This window comes from Oncorhynchus tshawytscha, linkage group LG12 (assembly GCF_018296145.1).
Source record: "Oncorhynchus tshawytscha isolate Ot180627B linkage group LG12, Otsh_v2.0, whole genome shotgun sequence".
Classification (NCBI taxonomy): Eukaryota; Metazoa; Chordata; class Actinopteri; order Salmoniformes; family Salmonidae; genus Oncorhynchus; species Oncorhynchus tshawytscha.
This window is the reverse complement of record NC_056440.1, coordinates 56,248,424-56,264,224: the sequence shown is the minus strand read 5'-3', so window position 1 is coordinate 56,264,224 and position 15,801 is coordinate 56,248,424.

Below are 15,801 nucleotides of genomic sequence, written 5' to 3'. Positions count from 1 at the left end.
AATCAAGTAGTATTGTTGAATGGATTCTTATGCTTGGAAATGAGTTGTGAACCCCACAACCATCTGTCTGGAGATTGAATATAAAAAGTGAAATGAAATATAAATTTCTCATTACACATCTACACGGACCAGGTGAATCCAGGTGAAAGATATGATCCCTTATTGATGTAACTTACTGATGTTAAATCCACTCAGTGTCGATGAAGGGGAGGAGACGGGTTAAAGAAGGATTTTTAATCCTTGAGACAATTGAGACCTGGATTGTGTATGTGCCATTGAGGGTGAATGGGCAAGACAACTATGTTTGATTTTGTACGAGGTATGGTAGTAGGTGCCAGGCGCACCGGTTGTCAAACTCAACCGCATTGCAGTTGTTCTCACGCTCAACAGTTTCTCGTGTGTATAAAGAATGGTCCAACACCCAAAGGACATCCAGCCATCTTGACACAACTGTGGGAAGCATTGGAGTCAACATTGGCCAGCATCCCTGTGGAACGCTTTCGACCCCTTGTAGAGTCCATATCCCGATTGAATTGAGACGCTTCTGAGAGCAAAGGAAGGTATTCCTAATGTTTGGTATACATGACAATTTAGAATAATGTTTTTTTTTTTTTTTTTTGGGGGGGGACTATTTTGGCTGCACATGTTCAAGTCTGAGATGAGTGTTGATTATAAAAGTTTCAGGCAATTCAAAACTATATCTTTATACAATGTATACGAAATGCTTCAGTCTGGTTTTAGACCCCATCATAGCACTGAGACTGCACTTGTGAAGGTGGTAAATGACCTTTTAATGGCATCAGACCGAGGCTCTGCATCTGTCCTCGTGCTCCTAGACATTAGTGCTGCTTTTGATACCATCGATCACCAAATTCTTTTGGAGAGATTGGAAACTCAAATTGGTCTACACAGACAAGTTCTGGCCTGGTTTAGATCTTATCTGTCGGAAAGATATCAGTTTGTCTCTGAATGGTTTGTCCTCTGACAAATCAACTGTAAATTTTGGTGTTCCTCAAGGTTCTGTTTTAGGGCCACTTGTTTTCACTATATATTTTACCTCTTGGATGTCATTCGAAAACATAATGTTAACTTTCACTGCTATGCGGATGACACACAGCTGTACATTTCAATGAAACATGGTGAAGCCCCAAAATTGCCCTCGCTAGAAGCATGTGTGTCAGACATAAGGAAGAGGATGGCTGCAAACTTTCTACTTTTAAACTCAGACAAAACAGAGATGCTTGTTTTAGGTCTCAAGAAACAGATCTTTTGAATCTGACAATCAGTCTTAATGGTTGTACAGTCGTCTCAACTAAAACTGAAGGACCTCGGCGTTACTCTGGACCCTGATCTCTCTTTTGAAGAACATATCAAGACCATTTCAAGGACTGCTTTTTTCCATCAACGTAACATTGCAAAAATCAGAAACGTTCTGTCCAAAAATGATGCAGAAAAATTCATCCATGCTTTTGTCACTTCAAGGTTAGACTACTGCAATGCTCTACTTTCAAGCTACCCGGATAAAGCACTACATAAACTTCAGTTAGTGCTAAATACGGCTGCTAGAATCCTGACTAGAACCAAAAAATGTGATCATATTACTCCAGTGCTAGCCTCCCTACACTGGCTTCCTGTCAAGGCAAGGGCTGATTTCAAGGTTTTACTGCTAACCTACAAAGCATTACATGGGCTTTCTCCTACCTATCTCTCTGATTTGGTCCTGCCGTACATACCTACACATACGCTACGGTCACAAGACGCAGGCCTCCTAATTGTCCCTAGAATTTCTAAGCAAACAGCTGGAGGCAGGGCTTTCTCCTATAGAGCTCCATTTTTTTATGGAATGGTCTGCCTACCTATGTGAGAGACGCAAACTCGGTCTCAACCTTTAAGTCTTTATTGAAGACATCTCTTCAGTGGGTCATATGAGAGTAGTCTGGCCCAGGAGTGGGAAGGTGAACGGAAGGGCTCTGGAGCAACGAACCGCCCTTGCTGTCTCTGCCTGGCCGGTTCCCCTCTTTCCACTGGGATTCTCTGCCTCTAACCCTATTATAGGGGCTGAGTCACTGGCTTACTAGGGCTCTTTCATACTGTCCCTAGGAGGGATGCGTCACTTGAGTGGGTGAGTCACTGATGTGATCTTCCTGTCTGGGTTGGCGCCCCCCCTTGGGCTGTGCCGTGGCGGAGATCTTTGTGGGCTATACTCGGCCTTGTCTCAGGATGGTAAGTTGGTGGTTGAAGATATCCCTCTAGTGGTGTGGGGGCTGTGCTTTGGCAAAGTGGGTGGGGTTATATCCTTCCTGTTTGGCCCTGTCCGGGGGTGTCATCGGATGGGGCCACAGTGTCTCCTGACCCCTCCTGTCTCAGCCTCCAGTATTTATGCTGCAGTAGTTTGTCGGGGGGCTAGGGTCAGTTTGTTATCTGGAGTACTTCTCCTGTCCTATCCGGTGTCCTGTGTGAATTTAAGTATGCTCTCTCTTTCTCTCTCTCGGAGGACCTGAGCCCTAAGACCATGCCTCAGGACTACCTGACATGATGACTCATTGGTGGCCCCAGTCCACCTGGCCGTGCTGCTGCTCCAGTTTCAACTGTTCTGCCTGTGATTATTATTATTTGACCATGCTGGTTATTTATGAACATTTGAACATCTTGGCCATGTTCTGTTATGATCTCCACCCGGCACAGCCAGAAGAGGACTGGCCACCCCACATAGCCTGGTTCCTCTCTAGGTTTTGGCCTTTCTAGGGAGTTTTTCCTAGCCACCGTGCTTCTACACTTGCATTACTTGCTGTTTGGGGTTTTAGGCTGGGTTTCTGTACAGCACTTTGAGATATCAGCTGATGTACGAAGGGCTATATAAATACATTTGATTTGATTTTGATATCTAAATCATCAATCAGGATTTATTTGTTTTTTCTACATTTATCCCACAACCAAAACATTCATTGGTATATTCAAAGACTTATTTGGTGAAAGAACTATTTATATTAAATTATGGCGTTGACAAATGTGTGATAACCCCAGAGACCTGGGTCAAGGACATTTATTTGAGGTGCACCTAATTTAGCTTGGCGTTTGCAATTTTGGTACTATTCCATTGGCTCTATTCTTCAGGGCAAAAAAAAATTCTCAGACAAAGACCAATATTTTAAAGTATTTGACAATTGTATTTGACCCAGGTTTGGCTATCCATAATTGTTTGCTATCACCTGTCTTGGGAGGCTACAGTAGCCTGCACCTTACCGCTGAGTGGTTATCTACCTAGATTCCAAGGAACCATCAGTCTCACGTTTGACATTTTTTTTATCATCTCAGTATCACGTGATCCATATCTCGAATTAAGCTTAAATAGATCATATATTCCTACTTTGCGGCATCTGTGTATAACAGCAGAAGAGATCCTGCTCATCACTTCACCTGCAGGTTTTTCCTACATCAGGTAAGCTCTAAACTGCTCTTTCTCGAAGGACGATGCTACGGTAGTACTCAGTACCTACACTATACTTTTAATGATACTTGACTGACTTTTTACAATGTTATTTTTTTGTTCAACATTGGACTCATTTGATATGTACATTTACTTTTTTTAGGGTGGGGGGGGTGAGGCCTGAGAGGGTTTTATAAGCATCAACCAGTGGGTCTTGCAACGGGTATACAGAGATGACCAATTTACAGTGGAGTATAGAGTGTAGTGATGTGTCCTATAAGGAGCATTAGTGGCAAATCTGATGGCCGAATGGTAAAGAACATCTACCCGCTTGAGAGCACCCTTACCTGCCGATCTATAAATTGTGTCCGTAATCTAGCATTGGTAGGATGGTCATCTGAATCATGGTTAGTTTGGCAGCTGTGGTGAAATAGGAGCGATTACGATAGAGGAAACCAAGTCTAGATTTAACTTTAGCCTGCTGCTTTGATATGTGCTGAGAGAAAGACAGTGTACCGTCTAGCCATACTCCCAAGTACTTGTATGAGGTGACTACCTCAAGCTCTAAACCCTCAGAGGTAGTAATCACACCTGTGGGGAGAGGAGCATTCTTCTTACCAAACCACATGACCTTATGTTTTGGATGTTTTCAGAACAGGATTAAGGGTAGAGAAAGCTTTGTTGAGCGTTCAACTCAAAATCTGGGGAGGGGACAGCTGAGTAAGTATAATCTGCATATAAATGGATGAGAGAGCTTCCTACTGCCTGAGCTATGTTGTTGATGTAAATTAAGAAGAGCGTGGGGCCTAGGATCGAGCCTTGGGGTTCTCCCTTTGTGGCAGGCAGTGGCTGAGACAGCAGATTTTCTGACTTTATACACCACTCTTTGAGAGAGGTAGTTAGCAAACCAGGCCAAAGACCCCTCAGAGACACCAATACTTCTTAGCCAGCCCACTGTATCAAAAACCTTGGCAAAATCAATAAAAATAGCAGCACCACATTGTTTAGAATCAAGGGAAACCTGACATCCTTGAGGACCTTTAAGGTTGTCCGTAACCTGAGCAGAAACCAGAAACAATACTTTTTTTATTCATTATTTTACCCCTTTTAGTTCCCAATTTCATGGTATCCTATTGGTAGTTAGTCTTGTCCCATCGCTGTAACTCTTGTACAGACTCGAGAGAGAGGCGAAGGTTGAGAGCCATGCGTCCTCCGAAACACAACCCAGCCAAGCTGCAATGCTTCTTGACACAACGGCCGCTTAACCCGGAAGCCAGCCGCACCAATGTTTCGGAGAAAACACTGTACACCTGCCAACCATGTCAGCGTGGATTGCGCCCAGCCCATCACAGGAGTTGCTAGTGCGCAATGGGACAAGAACATCTCTGCCGGTCAAACCCTCCCCTAACCCGGACTATGCTGGGCCAATTGTGCACCGCCCCATGGGTCTCCCGGTCATGACCGGTTGCGACAGAGCCTGGACTCGAACCAGGATCTCTAGTGGCACAGCTAGCACTGCAATGCAGTGCCTTAGAGCCCTGCAACACTCGAGGCCCTGCCAGAGAGAATACTATAGACATCAAGAAAGCCAGTCAGTTGATTGACAAGTTTATCCCCAACACTTTTGATAAACAGGACAAAATAGAAATATACCTATAACAGTTAGGATCAGCTTGATCTCCCCCTTTAAATAAAGGATGGCTGCATTCCAGCTTCCTTCCAAGCAATGGGAAACACACCAGAAAGGGGAGAGAGGTTAAAAAGGTCAGAGAGAGGCTTAGCGATGATAGGGGCAGCAGCCTTAAAGAAGAAAAGGTCTAAACCATCTGACCCAGATGTTTTTTGGGGGTCAAGTTTCAGGAGCTCCTTTAGCACCTCAGACTTCTGTCCCTCTTCTCGCCCCTACCTGGGCTCGAACCAGGGACCCTCTGCACACATCTACAACTGCCTCCCACGAAGCATTGTTACCCATCGCTCCTATTGAAATTGAACTTCAGTTCATGAAAATAAATAGCTAACCAGCTACTTAACCCTGTTGCCCAAAGCTAACGTTATAAGCAGCCAACTAGCTTCATCTGGCTCGTGAGGCTCGCCCAGACCAGCTATGTGTTGTGAAGCTAGCCACAATAAGGATTAGGCACAATGGTGGAATTTGCGGTTTGCTTTCAAAATAAAAGTATGTCATTGACAGTGTTTCAAATGAATACAAATAATAGAAAAAATGCAAATAATACAATTTACTTCATATTGGTGTCGCAGAGTGGAGTAATAGTCTCTGGAATCAGTGATCATTTTATTACATTTTGCACAAGGAGGATTTCTTTTTCAAATTTTATTTTTGCATTTTCCAATTAAGAACTTTAAAAGTGAAAAGATATTAGACAACAATAGGACAAAGTGACTAACAGACGAGCGTAACAAAAAAATAATGAGGCATTGGATCATATGGTCACCTGCCATAAGCTACATTATGTGTGAAACATATAAGGATTATATAGAGATTCAATCAATGTGATGTGGGGGAGATTCTCCATATAGTCAATAAAAGGTTGCCAAATTCTGTAAAATGTCTAACTTATTCTTCAAGCAGTAAGTGATTTTCTCCAGTGGGATACAACTATTAACTTCCGATAGCCACATTGCAACTGGCAGGGAGGATTCCGATTTCCATTTCAAGGCAATACATTTGTTGGCAATCGCTATAAATATTTCTGTTAGCTTTATAGTATGGCTTTGCCTAAGATTGGAGTTAGTAAAGTTACCCAGTAGACAGACCTCCGGGTCTAAAGGGAATGCAACCCCGTGAATTGAGGATATGGTATCGCATACCCCCTGCCAGAAACCGTGTAGTTTTGAACACTGCTAAGTGGAATGGAGGAATGTTCCTTCATCTGAGCCACATCTAAAACATAGGGAGGATATATCAGGGTTGTGCAGTCTAGATGGGGGGATATAGAGCTGATGGAGGAAATTAAACTCGATCAGTCTGTATCTGGAGTTCAATGTGGATGTAAGACCATCCCTGCATAGGTCACTCCATAGATCCTCATCAAGATCAATACCCAGATCTTTTTCCCATCTAAATCGGGGTTTATCTAGCTCAGGCAGTGTTAGTCCTGACATAAGAGCATCGTAAACACCGGAAATGGTCTTGAACAGTGGTTGGTCGGCATGGCAGAGTTGTTAAATAGGTGACATCTTAGGTAGGTTCCATTGTCCCTTGAGTCACCCTAATAAAGTTTCGTAGTTGTAGGTAGCTAAAGAAGACCCTGTTAGGCAAGTGGTATTTCTGTTTCAGCTGATCAAAAGACAGAAGAACTCCCTCCTCGTAACAATGTTCCAGAAGAGTGATCCCCTTATCAGACCATGGTCTAAAGTTACTATTCTGGAAAAACATAGGGATCAATCACCTAAACCCCCCTAAAGGGGTTTTAGGGGAAAGGAATCCCCCTCGTCTGAACAGCTCATGCAGTTTGTACCATGCCAGGACAGAATGTGATTGAATGTGATGATTAAAGGGTTGTCTGTGATGGTTTTTATACATTTTCTGTGCCATTTGTGAAACAATTCTGCCCCAGTGTCATCATTTACCTCAAGCTTTTCAATGTTCAACCATGAGGGAGAGGGACCATTTGTCAAACCTCTGAGCTAGAAACCTAGACTGTGCAGCCCAGTAGTACGTTCTAAAATTGGGGAGGTTTAAGCTCCCTTGACCGTAATCAAGGGTCAGTTTATCCAGGCCAACCCTAGGGGTTTTGCCATGCCAGATAAACTGTCTGGTCAGCTTGTCGAGAGAGGAAAAGAATGCTGTGGGAACAGGGATGGGGAGAGATTGAAACAGATATAGAAATCTGGGCGGGGCCTCCCGGGTGGGGCAGTGGTTAAGGGCGCTGTACTGCAGCGCCAGCTGTTCCACCAGAGACCCTGGGTTCGCTCCCAGGCTCTGTCGTAACCGGCCGCGACCGGGAGGTCCATGGGGCGATGCACAATTGGCCTAGCGTCGCCCGGGTTAGGAAGGGGTTGGCCGGTAGGGATATCCTTGTCTCATCGCGCACCAGCGGGCCGAGCGCAGTGAGAGCTAACCAAGGTTGCCAGGTGCACGGTGTTTCCTCTGATACATTGGTACGGCTGGCTTCCGGGTTGGATGCGCGCTGTGTTAAGAAGCAGTGCGGTTGGGTTGTGTATCGGAGGACGCATAACTTTCAACCTTTGTCTCTCCCGAGCCCGTATGGGAGTTGTAGCGATGAGACAAGATAGTAGCTACTAAACAATTGGACACCACGAAATTGGGGAGAAAACGGGGTAAAAAAGAAATCTGGGCAGGACATTCATTTTAATTACATTTAAACTGACCCATACCCAGTCGAGTGGGAGGCCATCCATTTACAAAGGTCACCCTCCACCTTTTGCAACAAACTGGCCAGATTGAGTTTATAGAGGTTGTTCAGATTACCATCCACCATTATGCCCAAATATGTGAAGCCCATTGGCGAACATCTAAAAGGAAACTTAAGCTTGATGGTATGATGACAACGGTAAGATTTCACTTTTATCAAAATTGACCTTATATCCAGAGAAAGAACTATAACACTGTAGTGAGAGAGGGAGTGTTCTGGATTTGTTAGAAATAGGATAAGGTCGTCCGCAAAGAGTGATAACTTATGGGTATGGGGGCCCACCTCAAAGCCATGTACAGTGCCTTGCGAAAGTATTCGGCCCCCTTGAACTTTGCGACCTTTTGCCACATTTCAGGCTTCAAACATAAAGATATAAAACTGTATTTTTTTGTGAAGAATCAACAAGTGGGACACAATCATGAAGTGGAACGACATTTATTGGATATTTCAAACTTTTTTAACAAATCAAAAAGTGAAAAATTGGGCGTGCAAAATTATTCAGCCCCTTTACTTTCAGTGCAGCAAACTCTCTCCAGAAGTTCAGTGAGGATCTCTGAATGATCCAATGTTGACCTAAATGACTAATGATGATAAATACAATCCACCTGTGTGTAATCAAGTCTCCGTATAAATGCACCTGCACTGTGATAGTCTCAGAGGTCCGTTAAAAGCGCAGAGAGCATCATGAAGAACAAGGAACACACCAGGCAGGTCCGAGATACTGTTGTGAAGAAGTTTAAAGCCGGATTTGGATACAAAAAGATTTCCCAAGCTTTAAACATCCCAAGGAGCACTGTGCAAGCGATAATATTGAAATGGAAGGAGTATCAGACCACTGCAAATCTACCAAGACCTGGCCGTCCCTCTAAACTTTCAGCTCATTCAAGGAGAAGACTGATCAGAGATGCAGCCAAGAGGCCCATGATCACTCTGGATGAACTGCAGAGATCTACAGCTGAGGTGGGAGACTCTGTCCATAGGACAACAATCAGTGGTATATTGCACAAATCTGGCCTTTATGGAAGAGTGGCAAGAAGAAAGCCATTTCTTAAAGATATCCATAAAAAGTGTTATTTAAAGTTTGCCACAAGCCACCTGGGAGACACTCCAAACTTGTGGAAGAAGGTGCTCTGGTCAGATGAAACCAAAATTGAACTTTTTGGCAACAATGCAAAACGTTATGTCTGGCGTAAAAGCAACACAGCTCATCACCCTGAACACACCATCCCCACTGTCAAACATGGTGTTGGCAGCATCATGGTTTGGGCCTGCTTTTCTTCAGCAGGGACAGGGAAGATGGTTCAAATTGATGGGAAGATGGATGGAGCCAAATACAGGACCATTCTGGAAGAAAACCTGATGGAGTCTGCAAAAGACCTGAGACTGGGACGGAGATTTGTCTTCCAACAAGACAATGATCCAAAACATAAAGCAAAATCTACAATGGAATGGTTCAAAAATAAACATATCCAGGTGTTAGAATGGCCAAGTCAAAGTCCAGACCTGAATCCAATCGAGAAGCTGTGGAAAGAACTGAAAACTGCTGTTCACAAATGCTCTCCATCCAACCTCACTGAGCTCGAGCTGTTTTGCAAGGAGGAATGGGTAAAATTTCAGTCTCTCGATGTGCAAAACTGATAGAGACATACCCCAAGCGACTTACAGCTGTAATCGCAGCAAAAGGTGGCGCTACAAAGTATTAATTTAAGGGGGCTGAATAATTTTGCACGCCCAATTTTTCAGTTTTTGATTTGTTAAAAAAGTTTGAAATATCCAATAAATGTCGTTCCACTTCATGATTGTGTCCCACTTGTTGTTGATTCTTCACAAAAAAATACAGTTTTATATCTTTATGTTCTAAGATTGAAATGTGTCAAAAGGTCGCAAAGTTCAAGGGGGCCGAATACTTTCGCAAGGCACTATGTCAGAGCACGTTCTAATAGCCTCAGCCAACGGTTCAATGGCGAGGGCAAAGAGGTGGGGGCTAATTGGGCAACCTTGTCTGTTCCCCCTATAGAGAGGAAAGAGGAGGAAGTAATCCCATTGTTAGAAATCCTAGTTTTAGGAGATTTGTAGAGGGATTTTATTTTATCGGTACCTAAACCAAACTTTTCCAAGACGCGAAAGAGGTATGGCCGTTCAACCCTATCAAAGGCCTCTTCAGCATCGAGGGAGACTGCGACACTAGGTATTGTTTTTTTTAGCAAGGTGATATATATCAAAGGACCTTCTGAGATTATTCGAGGACAATCTATTAATTATGAAGCCAGTCTGATCTGGGTTGACTAACAGGGGACAACATGACTCCAGTCTCTTAGATAGCATCTTGGTGAGCAGTTTACAATCCGTGTTAAGGAGAGAGATTGGTCTATTGGAGGCACACTTTAGCGGGTTTTTCCCTTTCTTGTGGATTACAGTAACCACTGCTTGAGAGAAAGACTCTGGAAAGCAGTTGTCTTCCCCTGGTAGGTGACCAACAGCTCCCTAAATTCTTTATAGAACTCTGGAGGGAAGCCATCCTCCCCAAGGAGATTTATTGGAAGGTAGAGATGTAATGGCCTCCAACAATTCAGGAACTGAGAAGTGTTCACTCAGGCACTCTGTCTTCCTCTAACAGGCATGGGACGTTGAGAGAGGAGAGAAAAGGAGTCGATCTCTGATAGATCACCGCTTGATTGGGAAGTGTAGAGGTCTTTTATAGTATTTCTTAAAAGTATCATTCATTTCAGTAGGGTCAAAAGATATCTCATTAGTACGAGTTTCTATTGCATTAATTATCCCCTTACTTTCCTCTGCTTTCAGTTGCCATGCCAATATTTTGTGAACTTTCTCTCCAAGCTCGTAATAATGCTGTTTTGATTTAGTGATGGCCATCTCAGCTTGAAATGTGTTCAGAATATTATATTTAGTTTTTTTATTTACCAAAAGCCTGTATAGATCTTTAGTCGGGCCTCTTTGGTAGGTTTTCTCAGAGATTTCAGATTCAAGGGCATTCAGTTCCGCACCGTGTTTTCTCTTCAACCCTTTAGTATAGAAAATGATCTGTCCCCTCAGATTGGGACACATTGAAAGCCTAAGAATGAAACTGTCAGGAGCGAAGGGTTTGTTTGTCAAAGTAAAAATATGGATCTGCTCTTTGATGAATGCACAAAATTCATGTTGCTTTAGGAGTGTAGAATTTAGTCTCCATCTATATGCTCCATTTACCTTGGTAGGAATGGAGATTGATAATACCAGAGGAGAATGGTCACTAAGCAATCTGGGGAGATACTCGATATCTAACACTTTATGAAACAGTTGGGTCGATAGCTTTTTACTATCTATGTGTGTTGTGTGGGTGAGAATAAAAAGAGTAGTCCCTATCCTGTGGGTGCAACTGTCTCCAGATGTCTAGTAAATTGAGATCTTTCATGAATGACATGGTGATCTTGCCGGCTTTGGTAAGAAGTGAGAGTTTATCAGAGGACCTATCAAGAACTGTATCTAAACTAAAATTAAAGTCTCCTCCAACAATTAGCCATCCTGGTGGTGCTTGAGCGACCTGAAGGAAGACATTCTGTATAAACATATGGTCATCGAAATTAGGAGCATAAATATTCAATAGGGTCCAAGACTCTGAAAACATATGCCCTTGCACCAAAACAAACCTACCCGAGGGATCAGAGATGGTGTTGTTGACGGAGAAGGGGATGTCTACTTATCAAAATTGCAGTTAAGAGGATGCAAAAACTTGTCCTACCAATTCCCTCTTCAATTTCTTGTGTTCACTGGCTGTAATATGTGTTTCTTGTAAAAACACAATGTCAGCCTTTAATTTCTTAAGGTATGTATAGATTATTTTCCTTTTAATCGGGCTGTTAAGACCTTTTACATTGAATGTGACATATTTTAGTGGATTAAGCATAGGTTGGGTTTCAAATATGTAACCGAATGCAAATCTCTCATATGTAAATAGTCAGGAAATGATTCAACTTTAGTTTGAACACAGAAGTGACCTATGAGTCTCTTTTTAGGAAGGAAACAACAATAACAATAGAAAAAAAAATAAAGAAATCCCACCCACCCCGATTGTCAGACTAAAACAACAATCCCAACAATAAAACACGAATACACTTGTAGAGATATGTTGAGGCTTGCTTTCCATCTTGCTCTTACTGGCTAAACCTTGGCACAAACTAAAACCTGAGAGCTCTCTAAGATGAAAACAACATTGTGAATAGACATTTCTGGCTGAATATTTACTGCCCACGGTAGTCTCTTTTCAGGAGAGGAGAAACATAAATGGGGGGGAAAGCAGTGGGCCTAAGCCCACTAATTTGCTTCGCCCAGTGGATATTGACTAAACCAAAATATACTCTCCTGTAAATGTAATAGAACTCACCTCGGGGAAAAAAAACGGTTAGTTGAAAATGTACAAATCAATTATAGCGACTGGATAAACGGGGTAAACGGATCCAAATTCCAGGAAGATATCAGCAGTTAAGTCACAGGACAGCCCAGATAAGAGAAAACAAACAAACTGCATCTTATCCCCCAGAGATACCATCCTGGTTCAGACGCGGTTCAGTTCTTTGAGGAAAGTCAACACTTCTCCCGGTGTGTTGAAGAGATGGCTTCGGCCTTTGTACTGAACTTTCATCCTCGCAGGGTGGACGAGGTAGCCGGTGATGTTCTTCTCCTTCAGTGCTTTGGCGGCAGGTCTGAACTGCTTGCGACCTCTGGCGAGATCCTCGCTCATATCCGGGAAAAGGCTGACCCTCTTGCAATCAATGGTGATGTCCCCTTTGGCTCTTGTGAGTTGCAGTATCTTCTCTCTGTCCTGGAAACGGAGGAACCTGATCAGGACGGCCCGTGGGGGCTCATCTTGCTTCGGGTTTCGGGTGCTGATGTTCTGTGGGCACGTTCGATTTCCAGCGGCTTGGTGAAGTTGATTATGCCTAGGACATCCAGGATCTATTGAGTGAAGAAACGGACCAGGTCATGGCCCTCGCTGTCCTCTTTCAATCCCACCACACGGATATTGCTACGTCTGCTCTGGTTCTCCATCTGGTCTACCTTGTTTTTGAGGTAGGCATTGTCCTTCTGCAGTTGTATCAGAACCTGGTCATGTCGAGCGATGGTCAACTGTGCTAATGCGCAACTCAGCCTCAGTCGTTCTCAAAAGGAGACCATTCATGGAGGATTTCAGGTCGTCAATGAAATGGAGTTCAGACGATTTCTTGTCAATTTTCAGGGAAAGACCTTTGTTAACATCCTAAATTTTCCGGAGGAGAGTAGCCGGCATCGAGAGCAACAGTCTGGAACTGTCGTCTGAGTTATGCTAATGCTAATCTTGCTAGCTTTATCGTTATCTTGGGAATCAACAACGTTTTGTTCGTCCTTCTTGCTTCTCGGTTGGAGGTCCATGGCTCTTTGAGAAGGTAGGTACTTCAAAATTTATCAGCCGATGTTAGAATATTATTTCAACAATAATATAATAACTTTGAAGAGCTCGGTTTGTCAACGTCACAAAACGTCACACAAACCGTTAGAATCAGAGGACTCAAAAAATAGAAAAGTTTAGGGAGGAAGTGGGTCAAATTGACTGGTCACCTGTGCTAGATAGTGTAGGGGTAGACAGTGCCTGGGAAGTATTTAAATGTAGATTCCTTGATGTGGTGAATGTGATGGCTCCCATTAGATGGGTCAGGGTAAAGCAGAGATCTAGCCCTTGGTTTAATCATGAGATTCTAGAATCTAACCAAGCAAGGTATAAGGCCTTTAAAAAATGCAAGACCTCTCAAGAACAGCCTGATTTTGTCCTATATATAAACGTCACAAATGTAGCACAGAGGAGGATGGTAAGAAGCTAAGAGGGGTTACTTTGCTGAGAAAATAATTTAAAAGAAAAATTAGCCTAAAAAGCTTTGGAAATTATTTAAGGAACTAGGGGCTGTAGTAGTACTACCAAAAATAAACTAAACAGTATTGGACTGAACATCAAAGGGGAGATGGTATATGAAAAAGCAGAGATTGCCAATGAATTCAACTCTTTTTTTACTTCTGTCGCCAGCAAGCTGGTTAGCAAGCTGCCCACCAGTTCTGGTTTGTTTGGAAGCAACCAAGTCAAGAAGTATTATGTAGAGTTAAGGGTTCAGCCAAACTCTTTTTATTTTGTTAAGGTAGCAACATCCAAAATAGTCAGTATGCTGGCAGACCTTAAATGCTCCAAAGCCACAGGCCTGGATAATATTCCTGCAAGGTTTCTGATAGATTCTGCTGAGCAAAGTGGTCATTGTATTACGCATATCGTTAATCTCTCTCTTGAAGAAGTCACCTTTCCCAGGGACATGAAACAAGCTAAAGTTATACCTTTGTATAAGAAGGGGATAAAGTCTGACCCTGGGAATTATAGGCCTGTATCTATCCTCTGTGCAACATCAAAGATCCTGGAGAGAATTGTACATGAGCAAATGTATGAATATGTTAACAAACAGGGTCTAATGTAGGATTTTCAGTCAGGTTTTAGAAAAACATACTCCACTGATTCATGTCTACTTCACTTGACTGACTTCATCAGGAAAGAGATTGATGAGGGAAATCTGTCTTGAATGGTCCTGCTTGACCTACAGAAGGCCTTTGATACAGTCTCCTAATCTCCAAACTGGGGGCACTGGGGTTAAGCAGTATCCCTCTAGGCTGGGTAAAGTCCTATTTATCAGGAAGGGAGCAAGTAGTAGAGGTTAATGGTTCACTGTCTCAGGCAAAACCAATGAGTTGTGGCATTCCGCAGGGGAGCGTGCTTGGGCCTCTGCTGTTTTGATTGTATATTAACGATATGAAAGATGCTTGTTCTTGCCGTCTTTTTCTTTATGCAGATGACTCTACACTTCTGGTGTCTCACAAAAGTAAAAGTATGTTGGAGAGCATGCTTAGCACAGAGCTTACTAACATTAGCAAATGGCTTGGAGATAGTAAGCTATCTCTGCACTTAGGGAAAACTGAAGCAATTATTTTTGGATCCAGACCTATATTGTGTAGGTCGTCTGAAATCAGAGGAGTTAGGGGGTGAGGTGCTGACTACTAAAATCTCTGTTAGCTACTTGGGATGTATCCTTTATGGAAGCTTGGGAGGTGTGAGCATGGCCAATAAGGTGCTAGGAAAGGTTAATGCCAGGACTACATTTCTGGCTAGAAAGTCCAAGCTGCTTGATAAGGACTCCATGAAAGTGCTAGCTACTGCTCTCATTCAATGCCATATTGACTATGTTAGTACTCCCTGGTTTGGGGGCTTATCTAAATGTATGAAGGGGAAGCTCCAGATAGCCCAGAATAAGCTGATCAGGGTAGTATTGAAGGTGAGTCTACGTACTCACATAGGCAGGAGCTGCTTTCAGGAACTAAACTGGCTGACCGTTGAGGCTACGGTGTCCCAGATTAGACTAGGTTTGGTTTACAGGAGTATTTATGGTCCTACGCCCAGATATCTAAGTGATTACTTTGCTCGTGTTAGGGATGCACACAATCACAGCACCAGATCAGGTGTTTCTGATATGTGCTTATACAGGTTCAGGAGTAATGCTGGGAAAGGTACTTTCTTGTATACTGGAGCCTCAGAATGGAATGAGTTGCCTCAGCCTATAAAAACAACGTCCTCTCTAGACAGCTTTAAAAAATAAAGTACAAATATGTTTGATGTCTTCTGTGCCCATATGAATAACCCCTATGATGTAACTGGAATGATGAGATAGAAGAACATCTATGTTTTTGTTTTATTATTTCACTGCCACACTGTTCGATCTTGTCTACCCATCTTGTGTCAAGAGGACCACAATAGAAATAAGTCCCAGACTTTATTGTGTGTTATCCTCAATGATTTTATTCATGTGCATGTATAGCTTTTAAGTTGTGTGTGCTTTTTTTTTAAATGGTCTAATTAATAAACTTAACTAAACTATGCCATACTTTTTATTTTGAAGGCTAACTGCAAAATCCACT